Consider the following 15,526-nt stretch of genomic DNA (forward strand, 5'->3'; position numbering starts at 1 on the left):
AAAAAAAAAAAAAAAAAGCGAATCATCTCACTGAGACTAGAGCAAGATAAGTGCATCCGTTTAATCTCATTCACTCCACATTCACTCAGCAAACATTTGCCAAGAGCCTGGAAGACAGTATCGGTTTTGCGTGTGTGTGCCTGGAAAATCCCATGGGCGGAGGATCCTGGTATGCTGCAGTCCATGGGGTCGCTAAGAGTCGGACACGACTGAGCGACTTCACTTTCACTTTTCACTTTTCACTTTCATGCATTGGAGAAGGAAATGGCAACCCACTCCAGTGTTCTTGCCTGGAGAATCCCAGGGACAGGCGAGCCTGGTGGGCTGCTGTCTATGGGGTCACACAGAGACAGACACGATGGAAGCGACTTAGCAGCAGCAGTGGCGGCAGCAGGGTTTGGAGATGGATGGAGTACATTCACTGCTGGAGACAGAAACAGACAGACAAACTAAAGGACAGGATTAAGATACCAACAGAGACTTCACTTGTACCATAAACTTGCTCAGTAGTGGGGAGAAGCTGCCCTTGGAACCTGGGGTCTTGCTCTTCCTCCTGAGTGTCTCCTCCTGAGTGTGTGTCTGTGTGTGTGCGTCTGTGTGCAAGTGCAGATGAGGGCTTTGGTAAAAGGGAGCTGAGAAAGCTTTGGAAGTCACAAAGCGCTGCAGCCAAGAGCACTAGGGCCTGTGAGAAGCAGCGTTCTCCCCGCGCTGAGCCAAGGGCAGGCTCAGAGGACTCGCGTGTTCACGCATCCAGCGCGCGTGCCAGGGTCTGCTGTGTGCCAGGCACTGTGCTCAGCACTTGGGATTATCCATGAACACTGAGTCAGTTGACCCTGCTCTGGCTCAGGGGGTCGGGAAGTCCCTTCCCTGAGATCTGGAGATATTCATCTTCTCCCTCCAAGGTAAAGACAGAGATGTTAGCATCAGAATCAGCTTTTAGGGTCATGGGCCTAACCCCAGACATAGAGCTAGGTGACATCTGGGGTCTCTTCACACCTCTGAGAATCTATGATAAGTTCATGATAACTGATCCTCTCTAGAAGGCTCATGCCTGCATCCCAAACCTCTGAACAGAACTTCACTGCCCCCGGCCCCATGCCCTTTCAGCCGTGAGGAATGCCAGGCATGCAGGGTGAGCCCTGTAAATATTTCACGCCTGTATGATAGCAAATACTCCTTCATAAGCTGTCTGTCACTCAGGACTCATGCTGCAAGAAGACAGAGACCAACCTGACAGCTGAGGCCAGAACTGGAACTGACTCTTACAGAATTCAGAAGAAGGCCAGATGACTCAACTGACCCAGCTGGACCTCAGAACAACAGGAACCCAAGCTGGACCAGAACCTTCTTTCTCCATCTCTCACCTCAACCTCTCTCTGCACAAGGCTTCATTCTCTCTCCTAAACATGACTCGAAACCCCAAAGCTGAGTGTCTCTGGCTATTACCATCCAAGCGCCTGCCCTGGAGACTTCTTTCCAGTTCCATCCTAAAAAATTTCAGGCAGGGACTCCAACAGGCCCTGGGGTGCAATGCCAACACCAGAGAAAGTGAGTCCTCTACAAACATAGGAGCATCTACAGGACCCTAGTGGTGGGAGCAAAGAGGATAGAAACTTCCAGAAGATGGAGAATGTTCACAAGAAGAGAAGGGTCCCTAATAAAGGGAGCAGATGCTGATGAAGGACTCAGTAGTTGCCCACTGTAGTCCAGAAGCTGAATCAGAGGAAAGATTTCTAGGGAGTCACTTGCAAAAGCCATTCCCTTCCCTTGCCATCTCCCAGTATCTGATAACAGATTTAGCTGATTACAGGGAAAAAAAATATATGTGGAAACTAGAGTCAAAGAACTAAGTTTCAAACAGAACTCTGCCACTTACTAGCTAGGGCAGGTCACTTAACTTCTCTACACCCTGATGTCCTCATCTGTTAGACAAGAACAGGTTCTCATGGGTCACACGCAAGAATGTTACAAGCAGCTGCCTCCCTCATTAACTGCAACCAGAAGACTCGAAGTGGAACATAAATCCTGGGTCAGCCACATGGACTGCAAAGCTCCTAGTGCAGTTTAGCTCCATGGAGTCACATGTGGGAGTCCCAACAAGGAAATCTAGAAAGCCTCTTCTCACCGCCTCTGGGACATCCATCCGCCTTCTCCCAAGCATCCTCCTTCTCCCAAGCATCCTCCAGCCTCTAGAAGTCTCTGTTCTCCTTGCTCCCACCACTAGACTCCTGCAGATGCTGCAAGGTTTTTCAAGTAGACCATTTCTCTGGCCTTGAAGGACTGCTTGGTAAGTGGGAGTGGGAAGGTAAGTGATTGGCTTCTCTACCCGCCACAGCCAGGGTGTGCACCCAGAGAGGGTTCCCTTTCCTGCAGTAAACAGCTGCCACAAACAGCAACACTGCCTTCTTTGCCCTGCTCAACTTGGCTGACTAAATTTCCCCATGTCCCATCACTCTCCTGCTCAGGGATAACCATGGCTCCCACTGCCACCAGCTCTATCCAGATCCCCACGTGCTCCAGGATCAGGTACCAGACTCAGCACTCAGCCCCACCTCCTGACTCTCATGGATCACCCGCTGATGTTCCACTCGACACTGCTTCCTGATATGCCCTCCCCTCTGCCCTCACCTGGCCCATCCTGCCCAGCCCTCAGGCACCTGATGGGTCCTCCCCACCTGAGGAAGCTGCTCACCACATGTCCACCCTGACCTCTGACTCCTCACCTTCTTTCTTCCTGAACCCTGTACATAAGGAAAGGCTAAACTGGGACATGCTCTTGACAGGCCTTGACTTTGAGTTCCTGCACATGGTGACCAGAATACCTGCTCTCCTGAAACTTAAAATCTGGCCAGGAAAATAAACAAATTTCTACTGGATCCTTCTCTCCTACCTTCTCCTCCAGCAATTAGTACAAGCTGAAATCATAAGTTTTATTGGAATACAGCCAAGCCCATTCCCTTCCACGTTGTCTACAGATGCTTTTGAGTTACAACAGCAGAGTTAAGCACTTACAACAAAGACTATACAGTCTTCTGAGCCTAAAATAGTTACCTCTTTCTTTATAGAAAAAGTTTGATGACCCCTGACCTAGAACACCAGGAGATGTTATCCAAGTCAACATTATAACCCCTAAATTAAAAGGGTTCGAGCCTCATCTTTTATTGTGAAGACTGGTTAATGCTACATTTTCTGTTTTATATGCCTATGTGTACACATTTCACATGAAAGTAATTTTTCAATTACCCCCAGGCATATAAACATGCACAGAAGATGCTCCACATTTTAAAGATGCTCCAAACATGGGCCAAACCACAGCTTAGGAGGCACCACCCACAGCAACAGGCTCGGTTTGCTTGGTCAGTCAGTCTCCAACTTCCAAAAAGTGTGTGATTTCGGGATGGGAGATAGAAGGTTGGAGTAAGGCTGGGCTCAGGGTGCTAGAGATGTGGACACAGATCAGAAGCTTCACATTTTGGGTTCTTCTGGGAAAAAAAAAGAACGTAGGAGTGATGAGAAGATGCCAATCGCAGGCTTAAGCCCTGCCTCAGATACTGGTTTTCTATGTGCACATGCTCAAAGTCCGTTGGCCCCTCTAGGCTTACTCTGTAGCCTCTAAAGCCTTCACAAACTCTGCTAATTTTGACCTTCAAGGTGTGGCTTCCAGGCAGGGCATCTTCTGTTGAATTTCTTGGATCCATAGGATGTTGCCACTAATTTGTTCTTTATGAAAACCATTTGCAAACCATTTCTCCATGGAAACCCCCATTTATGAGGTTTCCACAAATTTTAAGGGACAACTGGGATGGGAGGTAGAGCCCAAGAGGGTGGAATTTGAGGTCCACACCAACCTTAACTCTGAGATTTCCTATTTCCTGCTTTATAGTTGGAAAGAAAGAATCTGCTGATAAAATAAAGTTTGAAAACCACAAATCTAAGTGACTCACTCAAACTCGAACATTTATGGTGACAGACAGATAATGTAAGTTAGCGTATTAGGCAAATCCTGGGGCAATACAGAGGGGTAAGGCCTGTGGCAAATCATCTAAGAAAAGCAGGTGTCCTTGAGAACGAGCCAGGATGACAAACTTATTGTGTCCAGTTTCTTCCATTTATCAGTAAATCTGAAAATTTATATGGGTATTTCATAATTATTAAGGGTCAAAACAGATTTCTAGCTGTGAATCACATGAGGCCAATGGACAGTAAGACTGCAACTCTTGGCTTGGGCATTGTCTTTGAGAAAAGCCAGCCAGGAAGAGTTGCTATTTCCTTGAATTCATTCTCAGGGCAGTATGGGGCAGCAGAAAGACCCATTAAAAAGACAGAAATTCCAGTCCTGGCACTGGCCCTTACTGGCTGTATGAATTTGGATAAGATCCTGGAACTTTAGCAGGTGTCTGCACAAACGTGATGATGATAGCACTTCCCAGGCGAGTGGGAGGGAGGGAAGAACAGAGAACACTGCAGGTAAAGGCAACTCCTGGCACATGGCACAGGGAGGGCGCCCAACAAAGGGTGTGCTCGCTGTTCTCCTCTGCTGGGCGGAGCAGGAGTGCTCGGTACAAATAGATCCAGAGCACGGGTGTGGGTTCTCCAGACCAGCCCCTGGGGTGCTGCCAGCCCAGAAGGCCCCCATCCCCCTACTAAGAGGGATGAAAAACGGCCACCTCCCATCTCTGCTCTTCAGTAGACAGATGAGATGCAAGAGCCCCACTGGAGAGGAGCCGGGTGCCCGGGCCTGCGGCTGTCTGGAGGGATCATTAATAAGATAGATGTTCCTAATGGCTCCAAGAAGGATCATGGAGCTGCTCATTATCAGGGCTTGAAATCGCTAATTATTCGTTTCTCTGCAGCTGTCACTGGCCGCGCCCACCCAAACCCTGGTGCCCCAGTGAAGGTCCTTTCTCTCGTGGCCAACAGGGGGCTGTGAGCGTGCACAGCAGCCTTGGAGCTGGGGGCAAAGTCTTCTTCCTGCATTAAATACTTATTAAAGTTGATTAGAACTCAATGCACCATAAAATCTCTTTCAAGTCAGTAAAATGCCTTTGGCTACAGATTTCTACCCGCCCCTACCCCCACCCCACCGAATTCTATCCAAAAGGAACTCCCAAGCACTCAGAGAGTACTGGAAAAATTAGATGAGGGTTGAGGAGGGGGAGTGTGGCATTCCAGATGCGGGGGAGGGGAGGTGATTTAGAAGAGTTATGGGAAAAGATAGCGATGCCTGGAATGAAGGGCATCCATGACCAAAAGGCAAGTGTGGATTCAGGTGGGCTGGGAAGGCTGCCGGATGCATGTATTTTTAGGAATGATACTACCTTGGACCTAAAAATAGGAGACATGGCTTTCTTTAAAAGCGATCGAGGCCCTATTTACATTTCGGAGCAAACAGCATATTGTTTTCATCAGGGGGAAATAAGCACTCATGTTTACCTTATGTTTCCTTCAAAATATTTGCATTTCAAAGCCTTCTGAGCTTTAAGTTTCAGAGCTGTTCAAAACATGGCACCTGGGCTTCTCCCAGATGGGCTATGTTTACAGCAGAAATCCATCCCACCCAGCCAGAATGGCACCCCCGAAAAGGGCAGCTCCTCCGTTAAGGCCCATGGCACTTCCCCAGGGGCACCACAGCTGTGACCAAAGGTGGTGGCCAGATGAGGGGTGGGAGGACCAGGCATCCCAGGCACAAAGCTGCTGTATGGGCTCTGCAACTTCCTTTATGGACTGTGGATGAGAGAGGAGTCTTAGGGGCCTAAGTAAGAGAAGGAGGAAAGGGACCCTGGACCCTCAGGAGATGTTTCAAGTGAGGCCGGGCCAAATGAAAGAGTAAACATCGCAGTGCCAGAGGGCTGGACCGAATGACCTAAACCACCTCTTCTTGCCCCCAAACTTTCATTCATTCATTTAACAAACAATTAGTGAGGGCCTGCTATGTGCCGGGCCTCAGACTAGGGACTAGAGTCACAATGATAAACAAAGCAAGCAGAGGTAATATTTATTAGAAGTTACCCTGTGTCAGTGGCTTCCCAGATGGCGCTAGTGGTAAAAAACCTGACTGCCAGTGCAGGAGACATAAGATGCAGGTTCAATCCCTGGGTCAGGAAGAGCCCCTGGAGGAGGCATGGCAACCCACTCCAGTATTCTCGCCTGGAGAATCCCATGGACAGAGGAGCCTGGTGGGCTACAGTCCATGGAGTCATAAAGAGGCAGACACCACTGAAGCGACTTAGCACTGAAGTGACTTGACACCCTGTGTCAGGCACTGTTCTTGGCTGTACATTAAAATCAACTAGAGGGGGCTTCCCTGGTGGCTCAGAGGTAAAGAACCCACCTGCCAATGCACGGTTCAGTCCCTGTGCAGAAGAGTTTGGGAAGATTCCAGATGCCTCAGAGCAACTAAGCCCATGTGTCACAACTATTGAGCCTGTGCTCCTGAACCCAGGGGGCCAACACCACTGAAGCTCCGGCACCCTGCAGCCCGTGCTCTGAAACAGGACAAGCCACTGCAACGAGAAGCCCACGCATGGCAACTGGAGAGTAACTCCTGCCTGTCGCAACTAGAGAAAAGCCCAAGCAGCAACAAAGACCCAGCACAGCCAGATATTAAATAAATAATTTTTACAAATCAACTAGAGGGCTTTTTAAAATCCCAGTGCCCAAGCCACACCCCAGACCAGTCAGAGTTGAGTCTCTACAGGTGCCCAGGAATCATTAAGTTTTTTAAACTGACTGCATGATTCCCATGCACAGCCACGTTTGAGAGCTAGCATTCTAGCATTCCGCACAGGAACTCGTTCAATCCACAAACAACCTTCTGAGGCAGGTAAGAATTCTTATCCCCTTTCTAACAATGGAGCGCAGAGATGCTAATTAAGCCACAGCAGAAGAGAAGAGACAAAATTTTAACCCAGGGGTTGGGTTCCAGACACTGCCATCCTAACAGCTCTTGCTGCTCTGTCTCCCAGAACCACTCACTGTCTTCACAAAGCTCCTGCTTCAGAGAGAAGCCAACAGATGATGGAGCCCAGTATCGGAAGAGCAGTACCTGGAGAGGCAATGCGAAAGACACCGTGGGTTGTCCAGCCACCAGCCATTTCCAACTCACCTTCACCTGCCTCTCACTACAGAGGCGGAAAATCCAGGCTCCTCATCCCAGCATCCCTTACAGCTAGGGTCTAGCCAATGAGATACCAAGGGAAATCAGTTTGGCTGCTTCTGGGAAGGGTTTTTCCCAAGGTATCAGGACAGCTGTGTGAGGAGCATTCCTATCGCCTATCAGCCCATCTTCATCCTTCTGCCTGGAATATTGCTGCTGTGTGAGGACATGTTTGGAGCTGCTGAGCCCACCCTGTGACCGGGAGAACCGCAGAGACAGTGATCCAGGCTGCAGACGCAACCATCAACAATGGAGGAACCTGCGGAACCTTCTCTTTTCAGATTGGTTAAAGGAGATAATTAAAACGTCTTCTTGCTTTCAGGTATTCAGTTACTTGCACCTGCATCACTTAGAATGAGCTCTGACTGTGAGTAACAGAAAGCCCCACAATAACAGTGACTTACACAAGACAGAAGCTTACTTCTCTTTCATATAAAAGAAATCTGAAGGTAAGCAGTCCAGAGTGACAGGGAAGCATGTAAGTCATTAAAGACTGTTCCCCCTGACATCCTTAGCCTGTGACTACCACTCATGTGGATCAAAGATAGCTGCCCAAGCTCTGGGCATCACATTTGCATTCCAGCTAGCAGTAAAGTAGAGGAGAGGTGGAAGGAGGATGCACCTATCCTTTAAAAACACTTTCCAGAAGCTCTGCTGTTTATATCCCGTGGGCTGGAATTTAGCAACATGCTTGCATCTGAGGTTGGGGACCATGTTTATTCTGCTTACTACCAGCCTAACCTAAATGAGAGATTCCACTGATGAAGAAGAAGGATATCTGAGAATAAGCAGTCCCTTCCATCCAGCTGATGCCAACTAATTAATCCAGGTGATTGGCTGACACGGATGAGAAGGAGCTCAGAGATCCTTCTCTGATGAAGAAGGAAGAGGACTTGGCCAAAGGAAGGGAGAAGAAGGCTCCAGACAGGAGCAACAGCTGGGGCAAGGGCCAAGAAGCAAGAGAACCTTGGTACATTTGGAGAGCTGAAAGCAATCCCATCACTCAATGATAAAAGCAAGGTGGAGAGGCAGCCAGGGACCAAGCTGCATGGGAGTCTTTTCCTATGTGGAGGAACTTGGGCTTGACTCTAAGGATGATGGAGGCCTACTGGGAAGTATTTGACAGGAAAGTGACATGACCAAGATTGCATTTTGGAAAACTCTTTCTAGTTCCAGGGTGGAGAATGCACTGGGTTGGAGGAGGGTAAATCTGGAGGCAGGAGACTCACTGGGAGGCTCCTGGAGGCCAAGAATCAGGTGATATTGGCTTGAAGCAGCACAGGGGCAGATCCCATCTCAGGCTGGGAGGCAGCTGAGGGATGCTGTCAGGCAGTGCTACTCAGAGGGCTTGTCTGCAGCAAGATTCCCACCTTGCACTAGAACCTAAGTCAATGCACTGCTTCCCTCGTTGAGAAAGTCCTGCCACAAGTATTTTATACACGTGTGCTTTCTGTTGTGTTTGTTTGTTTACATACTGGTGCAAGATCCTTCCTCTGTGAACCATCAATGCTGTGCGGAGCAGTGCGGATCTCTGTAACCAGACCATACTTCAAACATCATTGGTTTAAAGGCAAGAGGATCCTAAATTCCTCATGTAAGGTTGCTCTCCTCGACCAGGGAAAAGACTGGTTTCTCTGTGTCAGACACAAACCCTGCTAATTCTTAATTGCTCTGGGGTCCAATGCCAACCCACAGCAGGTCCTTGTAGAGGTTCATCCTCATGTCAGCACGGACTTACCTGCAATATCCAGGCAACCATTGTATAAGTCAAGGTATCTGGGAGAGGGGCTCCGGAACCTCTAAGAGTGATTCCAAGGAGAGGTGGTGTCTGGAAACCCCACCAGGGTGTAAGGGACAGACTCTCAGAGCAGGATCTTCCAAGACAATCCAGCCTGACCTGCTCAGTGGGACAGATGGCAAATCTGACGCAAAGAGAGGCAGGTAGCACAAGGTGACAAGTAGGACCCAAGGTGACTCCAAGGATGCCAGGGCTGAGGCCAGGTATGGTCTGCAACGAACTGCCCATCTTCATGCACTGGCTCCCCCGCAATGCCCAGAGCAGTGCTATACAGGAAGAAACCGGAACAGTTCTGCTGAACACATGGGGTGCATGTCAGACCCAAAGGGGACACCAACCCCTCACTGAGGCCTTTGGTAGCACTAACCAAGGAGGAGGGCTGGAACATCCATGATCCTTACTTCTAACTCCACCCTGAGAAATCAGGTCAGTGACTGGGCAACAAGCCAAGGGACATCAGAGGACAGACCAGCCACCCTCCCAGCTGGCTGACTCCTCAGTCAGAGGCCAAGGTACCCACCCCTGACCTCCCTCCCAGCCCCTCTGCTGTACAGAAAAGCCAGTTCTGTGCACTTCCACCCTGGCCAGCTGAGCCCTCCTCTCCACGCAGCTCCTGGTCTCCAGCTTCACATTTTATGTAAAGGAGATTGGGACTTGGGAGGGGTGGGTAGCCAGTGGCAGGCCAGAGAGGCAGGAGAGAGGCAATGAATGAAAGTCTTTGTTTAAGAAAGGCGTGAGCCGCACGTCTGCAAGCCCAGGAGAAGCATGTCATTTTGCTGGAAATGCGATTTTCCCTAACAAGTACAGAATTCTACATGACATGTTGAAAAGTGTATCTCTTTGAGAAGCTGCTCTGTATCTCAGAGGCATCGCCAGTACAGAACCGTGTAATGTGGCAGTTGCCATGGCAACACCTCGTTTCCCATAGACAGGAAAATCAGAGTGGCTAAGTCGATTGAAAGGCCACAAATAATGCCTTGAGAACAGGCTGAGATGTAGTGAAGGCTTTCACAGCGCTTGGGGTGCTATTTGGAGGTCTCAGGGCCACCTTATATATGCTTCATGGAGAATCCCCAGGACAATGTTGAGTGCCTCCTCTTTTGTCTGGGTCTTGAGATTACAGACAATTTGCCTAAGGCCACCAGACAAGACGATGACAGGGCCAGAATGACCAGGCCACAACCTCCTTGGGCAAGCAATGCTCACAGCAAGGTGACACTGGCCCCCATTCTCCTTCCCACCAGTGTCCCCTTATTCCATGGCTCAGCAGGACTCTCCTCCATTGTCCTGAAGACAGTCAGTGCCCCTGGACACCAGCTGAGTTCAATGAAAACATGCCCCCAGCATTTCACTCCTGCATGCCCCAGCACATGAGTTTCCAGTGGGAGCTCACCCAACGCAGGGATGGGGCCACAGTGCAGGTCATATGTGCCCAAATACACCCTGGGGAGATCTTAAGCTCAGAGGCCGTGGCTCCATCACCCTGGGGCCTGGTGCAGTGTCTTAGAAGGGGTGGATGTGCATGGGTGTGAAACCTTGAACTTACACACACGCAAACGTGCTGCTGCCCATGCCCATCACTGTCATGCCTGTATTTCAACAGGTATCAACATAAAGCAGTGTAGCCCTTGTCCCTCCCTGAGTATGCTTCTCTGAGGCTCACAAAGGGTGAAGATGGATGCTCAGAGGGAAGCAGCCCAATCTGGAGCCCATGGATGAAGCACCTTGACCCCAGCAGATTCCTGAGTGTCCAGGGTCTGACCCCGTGGTTCTCTCCACTCTCCAGCATTCAGGGCTCCCTCACTGTGTCTGTAGATTGTGTACACCACCCTCCTCCCACCCAGCTGGCAGCTCACATGGTGGGGCAGGAACAAGAAAAGCTTCCTTCCTGTTCTTTCATCTCCAAATACAAGTTAGCATGGGGGATCGGGGAATTGAAGGTGGGGGGAGGCACAAACCCCCTTCAACTTCCCAGAGGAAAAATTTTATAAAACTGTCAGAGATGTAATAGAACTGTCAGAAGCACGGGGAAATCAGCTACACAGATTACAAAAACATATGTCAGGGACCTATTGGTTTCATGACAGTGTGAAAATCACAATTTTTCTGTCAAGATAGAAAATAGAAACAGAGAAAAACCAAGAACACTTTAGCATACACCAACTGACAGCAGCAAGTACGACCCATCCTTCGTGGCCAGAGACCCTCAAGCGCAGAAAGGAGTAATCCCAGCTCCCCCAGCCCCCTCCCCTGGGAAAAGCCACACAGCCTTCTTTCTGTTCCCCGTCCCCTCCTTCTGAGAAAGTAGAACCGGTTCCTCCTGCGGTCCTGCCCGCCCTTCTCCGTGGCCCCACCTCCAGCTAGGGGCCTTCCTCCAATGACAGGTCTCTCAGATTCGGAGACTCCCAGACAGTGTCCGGGTCACACATCAGCCTGGCTGCCGGCAGTGGTAAAAGCACGCCACGAACTCAGGTCTCCGTACTTTTCCCTTTGGGGGTCCAGAGAAAGCCAGTGGACCCCCAAGAGCAGGGAGGACAGTGAGGAAGGGTCTAGAGGGAAACCATGGTGCTATGAAATGCCTGCAGGTCCCTCAGCCTCCTAGCTGCGTCCTAATGCGGAGTCTTTGGGATCCTCTCTTCTAAAAACCTTCACATCCCACGCCGGCGTCTACTGGGATTGCAACCAGAGTCTGGGTGGAAGCATCCTCCCCAGAGACCGCAGGAGGTGAGAGAGGTTGGTGGTCCATCAGCACGTGGACTCGGTAGACATAGCTCAGAGGAAACTCTGATACCCTTTGTGGTCAGAGACACCTGGGTTCGAATCTCGGGCTCTGAGCCCCAGTGCCTTCGGCTGAAACACTTATCTCCCAGCCGGATCTCCTGGAACGTTCACGGAGAGGAGAGCACTTATCCTTGGATCCACGCAGAGGGTTTTCGAGGAAATCGATGCGCGCTCGGGTTCCCAGCAAGGGCTTGCTCCCCGCCTGACTCCTTCAACAGCAGCCAACGCGCTCCGTGTCCACACTCCAACTTGCAGTTGGAAAAGAACTTCACTGAGCATTTGTCCCTCTTCTGTAAAATGGAGATGGCAGCTCCACGCTCACACTTTTCCCTGAAACCGAAAAGAACCCTCCATTACCGAACCATTTCCGGCTTACTTCCTGCTTGTATTCACCCGGATCTTGCAGAATGGAACGCGAACGGCAGTGGGCGGTGGGGTTCAACATGCCCGGGGATTTATCAGGGAGACCCTCTCCTCGTGAGAGAAAAATGCAGAAGGAGCCAGGAAAGCTGAGCCAGACCTCAGATCACTGAGAAGGTTTGACTGTGAGCCAAGACTAGAAGGAGGGCACCACGCTAGCTGAGAAGGTTGCCTCCTGGGGCGTCCCTGCTCTACTCAGCCACAGACACAGCTGTGGAGGTCAGAAAGAGATGCTCTTTCTGCTGGCCTTTCCTCATGGGCTGACCAATCTCAGCTTGCCAAGTGAGTCTCACAGCAGAGGTCCCTTCTTTAAGGCAGGCTCCTTGGATCTCTGCCCCTTCCCCCTGGGCCAAAACTTGTGAATATTGCTGAATGGTGAGGACACATAAGTGACCCAGGAGCTAGCAAGGGTATTTGAATTTGTAAGCGCCAATTCTGGAACTCCTGCCTGCCCCAGGAGTGAAGCCCCTTGCTCAGGGGGATAAGCAAATTCCTAGTACCAGGAAGAACGAAAGTACCAACAGCCAGCACGGCAATAGACATCATAGATATCCACCCTCCCTGTACCTGAACCCAAATCCAGGATGCTGGGGTCCACGCACTAATGTGCCAGGTTGCAGGCAGGTACTGAGGACCTTTCTTAATGCCGGCTCAGGAGACAGCATCCGGGAAGCTGGCATGCCCATCCATGAGCTGAGAGGCAGAGTAACCAGGCATCACACTAACAGGAACACCTGGCTTATCTGCTTGACAGTCCCTGCTGGTTCCAAGGGTGAGCAGGTTACCAGCTGGCTTAGAACGCCTACCTCCTTACCCTCTTGATGGCCAGAGCACCCCTGGGGCATCCTTAGCCCCCACACTGACCTTTCCTGGCTGTAAACAGCCTTGCCTATTGACGCTAGTATGCTGTACAAAGTTTGTTCTTCTCTATGTGCACAATGACATTAATTACCAGAAGATCAGGAGGCATCAATTCTAGTCCAACCCCAATATACAGATGAGAAAACTAAGGCCCAAGAAGAGAAATGGCATTTCCTCAGAGGCATCAGAAATTAGGAAGTCTGCGTTCTTATCCCAGGGCCACCACTGGATCCACTCTCCCAGAGCACCTCAACTCCGCTCCTGCCAATCCCAGCTCCTTGTCCGATCCGGATCCATCCAGCCTTCATTGGCAAAGCAGCTCCTCTTCTTTCACCAAAGCCTGGAGATCCCGGAGTCCCTCCTGACAGCCTTCCCAAGGCGGAATCTCAGCTCTTGGCAACTGCCTCCATCTCCTCTGGTTTCCCTCTCATTGGGGAAGGCATCACACAGGGAGTAGGGTGTTCAGCTAATAAATATGTATGCAGGATTTTTATTACTTAATAGTTGTAAGGTTAATCGTCGTGGTGAACGCCTATATTTAATGTGTCAATGGAGCTGCAAAATGCCAAACTGAATAGCTTTAACACACATTAGTTCTACTTGTGAATCTACAAATAGGAGCCTTGTCAGAAAAGTATTCAAACCAAGATCAGTATTGATTTCGGTCCTCGGGAAAGGCACTGGACTGTGACAGTTTAAAATGATAAATGTCTAGAGAATTATTTGCCCATATTGATAAAAAGAAGCAGATATAAAGCTGACAGTCTCAGAGGCGTCACCACTGAGCAAGGGCAGCACGTGTAACATTGTTAGGGCTCTGGGCTAATCTCCCCTTTGATATGGAGAAGATCCTCTTCTGATCTGGCCCTGCCCTGAGACTGGGCTTGTAATTGCAGAGGAGGGGGCCTCTGAGTGTGATCAGTGGGCTCCAGGCTCCCGCCCTGACCACTCCCACCATAGTTTTGAAAGATAGCATTCTGCAGGGACCCAAGGACCTTTCATTCCATCCCTTTCCTCTTGCTCAGTAACCTCTGTGGCTCAGAATGCAAAACTGAAGCCCCCAGCCTGGCCTTTAACTATCTTGTCCCAAATGACACCACCTCCCTCCCAGCCTCAGTACTCAAAACTCACCCCCACAGACCCACAGTGTCAGCCAGACTGGCAGATTGCAGCTCTTGTGAACTCCCACCCCCCACCTCCGCCCCAGAAGCTTGGCTCAAGCCATTTCTCCAGCCTGGAATGAGCCCCTTATCCATTTTAGCTGTCCGAAGCCCATGCTTTCTTCCACATAACATAACCCCACATTCTCTTCATTCTTTACTCCAGGACCAGCCATACTTGAGCAAGAGGGGGAACAGACCAAGATTCTCTCTTTAACCAGATTCTACTCAGGCTTTTCTGCATTATCCTCCCCATTAGACCTCAACTTCTGGATTTCCGTATTCATCTCCGCATTATCCAGTTTTAGCCAGAATCCCACAAAGGCAGTTTAACCAGAACCCCCCATGCTCGATATCTGATCACACTTCTTTTCTGATCGGATTCCTCATCTTCCATCATCCCCCACCCCACCCCACAGTGATGTCTGACCACCCTGGCCTGCCTGCAACAAGAATCCCCCAGTAGGTTAGTTTAGCCAGATCCCCCTCACCCCTGACATTTCCTCTCAGCCATTTTCCATCCACTGACCCTCACCCTCCTCATAAATCCCCACTTTTCCTTGTTTCATTTGGCATTGAGCCCGATCTCTATCCCCTACTACAAAACCCCTTTTAGCAGCCACATCTCTGAATAAAGTCACCTTCTTTAACTGGTATCGTGAATAAATGTTTCTTTAACGCTAGACCCCCAAACAGAAAGAGCATCTCTCGCTCTCAGTCTCCTTACTCTGCTCAATTTTTCTTCTGAGCCCGTTGGTGAGCCTGGTAGATATGCTTATATGTTGGTTAATTTTTATGCTCTCCCCCAACACCTGTGAAGACACGTTGTTTATTTTGTTCATCATTGTGCAGTAGCGTCTGGCTCGTGAAAGGTTTGAGATAGGTATTTGTTGAGTGAATGAATGAACGAATGAGTCCTTCAAGAAGCTTTCTAGATAACCTTCCAGCTCAGTGATTATCTATTCCTCTCTATTATTCAAGAGGACTCAGGATCTTTCCAGTTCTCTCAGCACTCACTCCTCTGCTCAGAAACCTTTCATGGCTCCTTATGACCTCAGACCAGGTGTGAACTCCTCCATCTGTACTGCAAAGCCATGTCCCACCATGGGACCACTTCCCAAGCCCCACCTCCTCCCTTCTCTGAATCTCAGGCTACTGCCCAGGACTTTGCTGCCCCCTCTCTGCAGGGCACCTTGAGACTGAGGCTTGTGGTGGACATTCCACTTGGTTCGAGTGTGGCTTCACGTTGCTTTGCTGTCATATACGGCTCCCAGTTTGCAAGCAAGGACCTGTGCTGTCCTGCCCCCACTCCAGGGTCTGGGCCAGTGCAGCAGAATCCAGCCCATGTCT

This window comes from Bison bison, unplaced genomic scaffold (genome assembly GCF_000754665.1).
Source record: "Bison bison bison isolate TAMUID 2011002044 unplaced genomic scaffold, Bison_UMD1.0 scf7180017864029, whole genome shotgun sequence".
In the NCBI taxonomy this organism is placed as follows: domain Eukaryota; kingdom Metazoa; phylum Chordata; class Mammalia; order Artiodactyla; family Bovidae; genus Bison; species Bison bison.